The sequence below is a fragment of the Triticum aestivum genome, chromosome 7B (genome assembly GCF_018294505.1).
Source record: "Triticum aestivum cultivar Chinese Spring chromosome 7B, IWGSC CS RefSeq v2.1, whole genome shotgun sequence".
Classification (NCBI taxonomy): Eukaryota; Viridiplantae; Streptophyta; class Magnoliopsida; order Poales; family Poaceae; genus Triticum; species Triticum aestivum.
The window spans coordinates 2,163,006-2,175,013 of record NC_057813.1 but is presented as its reverse complement, the minus strand read 5'-3'; positions in this window follow the sequence as shown (position 1 = coordinate 2,175,013).

Genomic DNA, 12,008 nt, shown 5'->3' with positions numbered 1-12,008 from the left:
ACACACACTGGCAGGAACATTGAGGACAGGCTGCGTTTGTCCCCGAGACAGAGTCTTTGGTGGGCGATCCCGTGACAGAACGGGCCTAGACTTGGTCTGTTATCTTGGGATGACATGCACTAACACGGAGAAGCAGTTATTCACCATGGACTACACCCTCTCGGTGTCGAATAATGCCCTAGACCGCTGGGGCCACCAGATGGGTGCTCGATATAGAGACCGCGAGAGGGGGGAGGGCACCCCTACATGCGCATGGCCCATGCATATGCATGCAGGGGTGGTGTGCTATTTGAATAAGCAACGCACGTCCTTGACGTGACACGTGCCTCACAAACCACACACACGGGCGGGAACGCCGAGGACCGGCTGCGTCCATTCCCGAGACAAAATCTTCGGTGGGTGATCCCGTGACTGAACGAGCCTAGACTTGGTCTGTCATCTCGCGATGACATGAACTAACATAGAAAAGCAGTTATTCACCGTGGACTACACCCTCTCGGTGCCGAATAACACACTAGACCGTCGGGGCCACCAGATAGGTGCTCGATATGGAGATCGCCTGAGGGGGGGAGGGCACCTGTACATGCGTGTGGCCCATGCATATGCATGCAAGGGTGGTGCGCTATTTGAATAAGGAACGCACGTCCTTGACGTGGCACGTGCCTCACAAACCACACACACGGGCGGGAACGTCGAGGACCGGCTGCGTTCGTCCCCGAGACAGAGTCTTCGGTGGGCGATCCCGTGACAGAACGGGCCTAGACTTGGTCTGTTATCTCGCGATGACATGCACTAACACGAAGAAGAAGTTATTCCCCGTGGCCTACCCCCTCTAGGTGCCAAACAATGCCCTAGACCGCCAGGGCCACCGGAGGCGTGCCGGTCTCTAGAACCGAAAGAGGCTCATCCGAAGAAGAAAACACAAGACGGTAATTATGATGTGCTAAGGTTGTTTGCCAAGCATGAAAGAAAACAACCAAAAAAAAGTATAATACATATTATCGAGAATGCACAAGAAGGAAAGAGATCTAGGTGGATGCTTTACTGGGAGATGCTCTCGGAAAAGGTGGCAATTACCGAGAGCCGAGAATCGACCCTCGGTAACAACTGCTCTAATTTTTTTCCCTTCTCTTTTTGTCTTTTTTTGCACTATCTTTTTTGTATCTCATATTTCATATGCTTTTACGACCAAAGTTTATAAATTCCATGACTTCTGATGATTTTTTTCAAAACTCAACTTTAAAGAGTGTAAAGTAAAAAACATAAGAAGAAGCAGTTGTTGACCGTGGCCTATCCCCTCTCTCGGTGCCGGTAAACTTCCTAGACCACCGGGGCCACCGGATAGCCCATGCATATACATGCGATGGCCTCCTTTGAGAGCACAAGAAGTTTCGAGGCCAACGGAGCAACAGGACCCGCACTTCCTGCACAAACCGGACACATTCCCTCTCGATACCCATAGACTATCTCGAAGAACGGGCCTAGACTTGGTCTGTCATCTTGCGATGACTTGCACTAACACGGGGAAGCAGTTATTCACCGTGGACTACACCCTCTCGGTGTCGAATAACGCCCTAGACCGCCGGGGCCACCGGATGGGTGCTCGATATGGAGACCGCCCGAGGGGGGGGGAGGGCACCCCTACATGCGCGTGGCCCATGCATATGCATGTAGAGGTGGTGTGCTATTTGAATAAGAAACGCACGTCCTTGACGTGTCACGTGCCTCACATACCACACACACGAGCGAGAATGTCAAGGACCGGCTGCGTTTGTCCCCGAGACAGAGTCTTCGGTGGGCGATCCCGTGACAGAACGGGCCTAGACTTGGTCTGTCATCTCGCGATGACATGCACTAACACGGAGAAGCAGTTATTCACCATGGACTACACCCTCTCGGTGCCGAATAATGCCCTAGACCGCTGGGGCCACCGGATGGGTGCTCGATATAGAGACCGCCCGAGGGGGGGAGGGCACCCCTACATGCGTGTGGCCCATGGATATGCATGCAGGGGTGGTGTGCTATTTGAATAAGCAACGCACGTCCTTGACGTGACACGTGCCTCACAAACCACACACACGGGCGGGAACGTCGAGGACCGGCTGCGTCCGTTCCCGAGACAGAATCTTTGGTGGGTGATCCTATGACAAAACGAGCCTAGACTTGGTCTGCCATCTTGTGATGACAAGCACTACACGGAGAAGAAGTTATTCACCGTGGACTACACCCTCTTGGTGCCGAATAACGCCCTAGACCGCCGAGGCCACCGGATGGGTGCTCGATATGGAGACCGCCCGAGGGGGGGGAGGGCACCCGTACATGTGCATGGCCCATGCATATGCATGCAGGGGCGGTGTGCTATTTGAATAAGCAACGCACATCCTTGATGTGGCACGTGCCTCACAAACCAGACACACGGGCGGGAACGTCGAGGACCGTCTGCGTTTGTCCCCGAGACACAGTCTTCGGTGGGCGATCCCATGACAGGACGGGCCTAGACTTGGTCTGTTATCTCGCGATGACATGCACTAACACAAAGAAAAAGTTATTCCCCGTGGCCTACCCCCTCTAGGTGCCGAACAACACCCTAGACCGCCGGGGCCACCGGAGGGGTGCTGGTCTCTAGAACCGGACGAGGCTCATCCGAAGAAGAAAACACAAGACGGTAATTATGATGTGCTAAGGTTGTTTGCCAAGCAGGAAAGAAAACAACCAAAAAAAGTATAATACTTATTATCGAGAATGCACAAGACGGGAAGAGATCTAGGTGGATGCTTTGTCGAGAGCTGCTCTCGGAGAAGGTGGCAATTACCGAGAGCCGGGAATCGACCCTCGGTAACCACTGCTCTAATTTTTTTCCCTTCTCTTTTTGTCCTTTTTTTGCACTATATTTTTTGTATCTCATATTTCATATGCTTTTACGACCAAAGTTTATAAATTCCATGACTTTTGATGATTTTTTTCAAAACTCAATTTTAAAGAGTGTGTAAAGTAAAAAACATGAGAAGAAGAAGTTGTTGACCATGGCCTACCCCCTCTCTTGGTGCCGGTCAATTTTCTAGACCGACACCGAGAGAGAACTTTAAAGAAATATCTGCACACTTCCCTCTCCCCGGATTGCTCTTCGCGTGCCTACGACTGTGGCCGGCGGCCTCCGGGGGCTAGCACAACCGCCAAATCTTGTGTAGGCGGCCTCTCACAAGTCTGGAAGTGTTGTGGCAGTTGCACACGCCCGACACGCGCCTCCGAGGTGTGCCCCCCTCACGGACGGTGCCGCCGCCGGCACCTAGAGGGGGGAAACGGACGCGTCGGGTCTAGACGGAAGGGGTCTTGCTGTGGCTTTGGCCCGGATGTTGCTCCAAAGTGTTCCTATGGGCTGACCTAACACAACCAGGTGGAGAGTTCTGCTGGTCAAAGCCCGTCCGTGCAAAGTGAGAGGGCTAGATCCTCTGTTCAAACGCTACAGGGTTAGGCGGGATGGGGGCCCTGGGGGTTGCAATGCCACTGGAGCATCGCATCGGGCCCTTATACATGCCGTATGGTGTGGTGGCATGTCCCAAGAGGCGGCACGCGTCTCCGGGGTGTGGCCCCCCTCACGGACGGCGATGACACAGTAGTACACGTTCTGCAGTAACGATGCGGCATGAATATTATTAAATACTCAGAGCGCGATAAAATCATGAGTTTTTTACATGACGTGGGCACATGTGCTATAGGACTCATGGTAATTTTTCATAGTTTTTGGTGATGGAGAACTATCTGAACACTTCCCTCTCCGCGAATTGCTCTTCGCATGTCTACGACTGTGGCCGGCGGCCTCAGGGGGCTAGCACATGCCGCCAAATCTTGCGTAGGCGGCCTCTCACAAGTCTAGAAGTGTTGTGGCGGTTTCAAACGCCCGGCCCGCGTCTCCGGGGTGTACCCCCCCCCCCCCTCACGGACGACGACGCCACTGGCACCTGGAGGCCGGAAACGGACGCGTCGGGAATACACGGATGGGGTCTTGCTGTGGCTTTGGCCCGGATGTTGCTCCAAAGTGTTCCTATGGGCTGACCTAACACAACCGGGTGAAGAGTTCCACTGGTCAAAGCCTGTCCGTGCAAAGTCAAAGGGATAGATCCCATGGTCGAACGCTACAGGGTTAGGTAGGATGGGGGCCTTGGGGGGGGCTAGCAATGCAACCGGAGCATCGCATCGGGCCCTCATACATGCGGTACGGTGTGGTGGAATGTTCGAAGAGGCGGCACGCCTCTCCAGGGTGTGGCCCCCCTCACGGACGGCACCTGGAGGGGGGAAACGGATGCGTCGGGTATACATGGATGGGATCTTGTTGTGGCTTTGGCCTAGACTTGGTCTATCATCTCGCGATGACATGCACTAACACGGAGAAGCAGTTATTCACCATGGACTACACCCTCTCGGTGCCAAATAATGCCCTAGACCGTCGGGGCCACCGGATGGGTGCTCGATATAGAGACCGCCCGAGGGGGGGGAGGGCACCCCTACATGCGCGTGGCCCATGCATATGCATGCAGGGGTGTGTGCTATTTGAATAAGCAACGCACGTCCTTGACATGACACATGCCTCACAAACCACACACACAGGCGGAAACGTCGAGGACCGGCTGCGTTCGTCCCCGAGACAAAGTCTTCGGTGGGCGATCCTGTGATAGAACGGGCCTAGACTTGGTTTGTTATCTCGCGATGACATGCACTAACACGAAGAAGCAGTTATTCCTCGTGGCCTACCCCCTCTAGGTGCCGAACAACGCCCTAGACCGCCGGGGCCACCGGAGGGGTGCCGGTCTTTAGAACCAGACGAGGCTCATCCGAAGAAGAAAACACAATACGGTAATTATGATGTTCTAAGGTTGTTTGCCAAGCATGAAAGAAAACAACCAAAAAAATTTTATAATACATATTATAGAGAATGCACAAGAAGGGAAGAGATCTAGGTGGATGCTTTACCGAGAGCTGCTCTCGGAAAAGGTGGCAATTACCGAGAGCCGGGAATCGACCCTCGGTAACTACTGCTATAATTTTTTTCCCTTCTCTTTTTGTCTTTTTTGCACTATCTTTTTTGTATCTCATATTTCATATGCTTTTACGATCAAAGTTTATAAATTCCATGACTTTTGATGATTTTTTTTTCAAAACTCAACTTTAAAGAGTGTAAAGTAAAAAACATGAGAAAAAGTAGTTGTTGACCGTGGCCTAACCCCTGCTACGTCTTGAGCTTGCGTTGGTTTTCCTTGAAGAGGAAAGGGTGATGCAGCAATAGTAGCGTATGTATTTCCCTCAGTTTTGAGAACCAAGGTATCAATCCAGTAGGAGGCTCCTCATAAGTCCCATGCACCTACACAAACAAACAAAGAACTCGCAACCAATGCAATAAAGGGGTTGTCAATCCCTTCACGGCCACTTGCGAAAGTGAGATCTAATAGAGATAGTATTATAAGATAAATATATTTTTGGTATTTTATAATATAGATGCAAAAAGTAAAGATGCAAAAATAAGTAGATGGAAAACTTATATGATAAAAGATAGACCCGGGGGCCATATATTTCACTAGAGGCTTCTCTCAAGATATCATAAGTATTACGGTGGGTGAACAAATTACTGTCGAGCAATTGATAGAAAAGTGAATAATTATGAGATTATCTAGGCATGATCATGTATATAGGCATCACGTCCGCAACAAGTAGACCGACTCCTGCCTGCATCTACTACTATTACTCCACACATCGACCACTATCCACCATGCATCTAGAGTATTAAGTTCATATGAACAGAGTAACGCATTAAGAAAGATGACATGATGTAGAGGGATAAGCTCAAGCAATATGATATAAACCCCATCTTTTTATCCTCGATGGCAACAATACAATACGTGCCTTGCAACCCTTTCTGTCAACGGGTAAGGACACCGCAAGATTGAACCCAAAGCTAAGCACTTCTCTCATGGCAAGAAAGAAAATCTAGTAGGCTCAACCAAACTGATATTTCGAAGAGAATTGCAAAGATAACTCAATCATACATAAAAGAATTCAGAGAAGATTCAACTATTTCTCATAGATAAACTTGATCATAAACCCACAATTAATCGGATCTCGACAAACACACTGCAAAAAGAGTTTACATCGAATAGGTCTCCCCAAGAGAGGGGGAGAACATTGTATTGAGATCTAAAAAGAGAGAAGAAGTCATCTAGCTAATAACTATGGACCCGAAGGTCTGTGGTAAACTACTCACAACTCATCGGAGGGGCTATGGTGTTGATGTAGAAGCCCTCCATGGTCGATTCCCCCTCCGGTGGAGCGCCGGCGAAGGCTCCAAGATGGGAACTTATGGATATAGAAGGTTACGGCGGTGGAAATTGTGTTTCGGTTGCTCCCTGGATGTTTTCGGGGTACGTGGGTATATATAGGAGGAAGAAGTACGTCGGTGGCCGCTCGAGGGGCCCAAGAGACAGGGGGCGCGCCCAGGAGGGGTGGGCACGCCCTCCTATCTCCTGGCCGCCTCATTTGCTTCTTGACTTGCACTCCAAGTTCTTCGGATCACATTCGTTCCAAAAATCATGCTCCCGAAGGTTTCATTCTGTTTGGACTCCATTTGATATTCCTTTTCTTCGAAATACTGAAATAGGCAAAAAAAAAGCAATACGGGTTGGGCCTCCTGTTAGTAGGTTAGTCCCAAAAATGATATAAATGTGTAAAATAAAGCCCATAAACATCCAAAAGGGGTAATATAATAGCATGGAACAATCAAAAATTATAGATACATTGGAGACGTATCAAGCATCCCCAAGCTTAATCCATGCTCGTCCTCGAGTAGGTAAATGATTAAAACAGAATTTTTGATGTGGAATGCTACCTAGCATAATTCTCAATGTAATTTTATTTATTGTGGCATGAATGTTCAGATCCAAATGATTCAAAATAAAAGTTCATATTGATAAAAGAAATAGTAAGACTTCAAGCATACTAATCAAAGCAATCGTGTCTTCTCAAAATAACATGGCTAAAGAAAGTTCATCCCTACAAAATCATATAGTTAGGCCATGCTTCATTTTCGTCACACAAAGGTGTTCCCAAATTCTACACCCCCGATGACAAGCCAAGCAATTGTTTCATACTTAAATAATCTCAAACTTTTTCAACCTTCACGCAATACATGAGCGTGAGCCATGGATATAGCACTATGGGTGGAATAGAATATGATGATGGGGATTGTGTGGAGAAGACAAAAAAGGAGAAAGTGTCACATTGACGAGGATAATCAACGGGCTATGGAGATGCCCATCAATTGATGTCAACATGAAGAGTAGGGATTGTCATGCAACGGATGCACTAGAGCTATAAATGAATGCTCAATAAAAGAAAACTAGTGGGTGTGCATCCAACTTGCTTGCTCGCGTAGACCTAGGGCATTTGAGGAAGCCCATCGTAGGAATATACAAGCCAAGTTCTATAATGAAAAATTCCCACTAGTATATGGAAGTGACAACATATGAGACTCACTATATGAAAAACATGGTGCTACTTTGAAGCACAAGATATGAGACTCACTACATGAAGAACATGGTGCTACTTTGAAGCACAAGTGTGGAAAAAGAGATAGTAAAATTGCCCTTTTTATTTTCTTTTTCCTTTTTTACTTTCTTTTCTTTTCTTTTTTTTTTCTTTTTTGGGCCTTCCTCTTTTTTTTGGCCTTTCTTTTTTCTTTTCTTTTTGGTCAATTCTCTAATAATTATGATCATCACACTTTCATTGATTACAACATATGAATTACAACTCGAAACTAGAACAAGATATGACTCTATATGAATGCCTCCGGTGGTGTACCGGGATGGTGCAATGAATCAAGAGTGACATGTATGAAAAATTATGCATGGTGGCTTTGCCACAAATATGATGTCAACTACATGATCATGCAATGGCAATATGACAAAAGTAATGTATGTCATGATGATGATGAACGGAACGGTGGAAAGTTGCATGGCAATATATCTCGGAATGGCTATGGAAATGCCATAATAGGCAGGTATGGTGGCTGTTTTGAGGAAGATATAAGGACGTTTATGTGTGACAGAGGGTATCATATCACGGGGTTTGGATGCACCGGCGAAGTTTGCACCAACTCTCAAGGTGAGAAAGGGCAATGCACGGTACCGAAGAGGCTAGCAATGGTGGAAAGGTAAAAGTGCGTATAATCCATGGACTCAACATTAGTCAAAAGAACTCATATACTTATTGCAAAAAAATTAGAAGTCATCAAAAATCAAGCACTACACGCATGCTCCTAGAGGGATAGATTGGTAGGAAAAGACCATCGCTCTTCCCCGACCGCCACTCATGAGGATGCACAAGCCAGATACACTTCATGTTTCAAATTTGTTACATAACTTTAACCATACGTGCATGCTACGGGACTTGCTAACTTCAACGCAAGCATTCTTTAAATTCATAATCACCCAACTAGCATGACTTTAATATCACTACCTCCATATCTCAAAACAATTATCAAGTATCAAATTGATCATAGCATCCAATTCACTTCCTGTGATAGTTTTTATTATACCCAACTTGGATGCCTACCATTCTAGGACCAATTTATAACCATATCAAATACCATGCTGTTATAGGAGACTCTCAAAATAATATAAGTGAAGCATGAGAGACTAGAAATTTCTATAAAATCAAGCCACCACCGTGCTCAAAAAGATATAACTGAAGCACTAGAGCAAAAACTATCAAGCTCAAAAGATATAAGTGAAGCACATAGCATATTCCAATAAATTCAATCAAGTGGGCTTCTCCCAAAATGTGTGTACAGAAAGGATGATTGTGGAAAACTAAAAATCAAAGACTAATATAATACACTATGCTCCAAGCAAAACACATATCATGTGGCAAATAAAAATATAGCTCCAAGTAAAGTTACCAATGAACAAAGACGAAAGAGGGGATGCCTTCCCGGGGCATCCCCAAGCTTAGGATTTTGGCCATTCTTGAATATCTTGGGGTGCCATGGGCATCCCCGAGCTTAGGATTTTGCCACCCTTTATTCCATAGTCCATCAAAGATTTAGCCAAAACTTGAAAACTTCACAACACAAAACTCAATAGGAAATCTTATAAGCTCCGTTAGTGAAAGAAAACAAAACCACCACATAAGGTACTGTAATGAACTCATTATTTATTTGTTTTGGTGTTAAACCTACTGCATTCCAAGTTCTCTATGGTTTATAAACTATTTTACTAGCCATAGATGCATCAAAATAAGCAAACAACACACGAAAAACAGAATCTGTCAAAAACAGAATAGTCTGTAGCAATCTGTAACTAACACAAACTTCTGGAACTCTACAAATCCTACCAAAATAGGAAGTACTGTACAATTTGTTTATTGATCATCAGCAAAAAGAATCAATGCAAAATCACGTTTCTGTGATTTATTGAATTTTTGCTCGTGAGCGCAAAGTTTCTGTTTTTCAGAAGAATCAAATCAACTATCATCATAGGTTATCATATAGGTTCTACTTGGCACAAACACTAAATAAAACATGAAAACACATCTAAAAAGAAAGTAGATGAAAAAATTATTACTAAACAGAAACAAAATCAAAAAACACAAAGAAAATTGGGTTTCCTCCCAACTAGCGCTATCGTTTAATGCCCCTAGCTAGGCATAAAAGCGAAGATAGATCTAAGTAGTGACATCTTTGGCAGTTGATTCATAGGTAGCTCGCATGATATATTCATAAGGTAATTTGACTTTCTTTCTTGGAAAGTTCTCCATTCTTTTCTTTAATGGAAATTGGAATCTAATATTCCCTTCCTTCATATCAATATATCACACCAATCGTTCTGGGGAAAGGTCTACCAAGAATAATAGGGCAAGAAAGATTGCAATCTATATCAAGAACGATAAAATCTACGGGCACCAAATTTCTATTTGCAACAATGAGGACATCATTGATCCTTCCCATTGGCTTTTTAATGGTGGAATCCGCAAGATGCAAATTTAAAGAGCAATCATCAAGATCATGGAAACCTAGAATATCACATAAAGTTTTCGGAATCGTGGAAACACTAGCACCCAAATCACACAAAGCAAAACACTCATGATCTTTAATTTTAATCTTTATAGTAGGTTCCCATTCATCATTAAGTTTTCTTGGTATAGAAACTTCCAAATTAAGTTTTTCATCAAAAGATTGCATCAAGGCATCAACGATATGTTTGGTAAAAGCTTTATTTTGACTATAAGCATGAGAAGAATTAACAATGGATTGCAAAAAGTAAATACAACTTTCTAAAGAACAATTATCATAATCAAATTCCTTGAAATCCGAGATAGTGGGTTCAATACTATTTAAAGTAATGACCTCTCCAATCCCACTTTTACCAAATTTAGCATCAAGATCTAAAAACTCCGAATTCTTGGGATGCCTTCTAACTAAAGTTGACTCATCTCCAGTCCCATTATTATCAAGATTCATATTGCAAAACAAAGATATAATAGGAGACACATCAATAACTTTAAGATCTTCATCATTATTTTCATGGAAACTAGAAGAACACGCCGTTACAAAGCAATCTTTCTTAGCACGCAATCTGGTGGTTCTTTCCTTGCACTCATCAATGGAACTTCTCATTGCTTTGAGACACTCATTGATATCATGCTTAGGAGGGGAAGATCTAAGTTTAAGAGAATCAACATCAAGCGAAAGTCTATCAACGTTCCTAGCCAAATCATCAACTTTGAGCAATTTTCCTTCAACCAAAGCATTAAAATTCTTTTGAGAGATCATAAATTCTTTCAAGATATTCTCAAAATCAGAGGGCATCTTATTAAAATTACCATAAGAATTATTGTAGGAATTTCCATAATTATTAGAGGAATTACTAGGGAACGGTCTAGAATTAAAGTTTCCTCTATAAGCATTGTTCCCAAAACTATTCCTACCAACAAAATTCACATCCATAGATTCATTATTATTCTCAATCAAAGTATACAAAGGCAAATAAATGGGATCAAGAGGACTAATTTTAGTAGCAAACAACTTCATAAGTTCATCCATCTTTCCACTCAAAACATTGATTTCTTCTATAGCATGCACTTTTTTACTAGAAGATCTTTCAGTGTGCCATTGAGACTAATTAGCCATAATATTATCAAGAAGTTTTGTAGCATCTCCTAACGTGATTTCCATAAACGTGCCTCCGGCGGCCGAATCTAAAATATTTCTAGAAGCAAAGTTCAAACTGGCATAAATTTTTTGTATGATCATCCATAAATTCAAACCATGAGTAGGGCAATTGCGGATCATCAATTTAATTCTTTCCCAAGATTGGGCAACATGCTCATGATCAAGTTGTTTAAAATTCATAATATCGTTCCTAAGAGTGATAATCTTAGCGGGAGGAAAATATTTAGAGATGAAAGCATCTTTGCACTTGTTCCAAGAATCAATACTATTTTTAGGCAAAGACGAAAACCAAACTTTAGCACGATCTCTAAAACGGAAATAAATTCAATTTAACAATATCATTATCTATATCTTTCTTCTTTTCCATATCACACAAATCAACAAAGTTGTTTAGATGAGTAGCGGCATCTTCACTAGGAAGGCCGGCGAATTTATCTTTCATAACAAGATTCAGCAAAGTAGTATTGATTTCACAAGACTTAACATCATTAAGAGGAGCAATCGGAGTACTAAGGAAATCATTATTTTTGGTATTGGAGAAATCACGCAATTTGGTATTATCTTGCGCCATGGCAACAAGTAATCCAACACACAAGCAAATAGAAAAAGGCGAGCGAAAAAGAGAGGATAAGATTGGGAAAGAGAGGGCAAATAAAACGGCAAAGGTGAAGTGGGGGAGAGGAAAACGAGAGGCAAATGGCAAATAATGTAAATGCGAGGGAGATGAGTTTGTGATGGGTACTTGGTATGTTTTGACTTGAGCGAAGACCTCCCCGACAACGGCGCAAGAAAT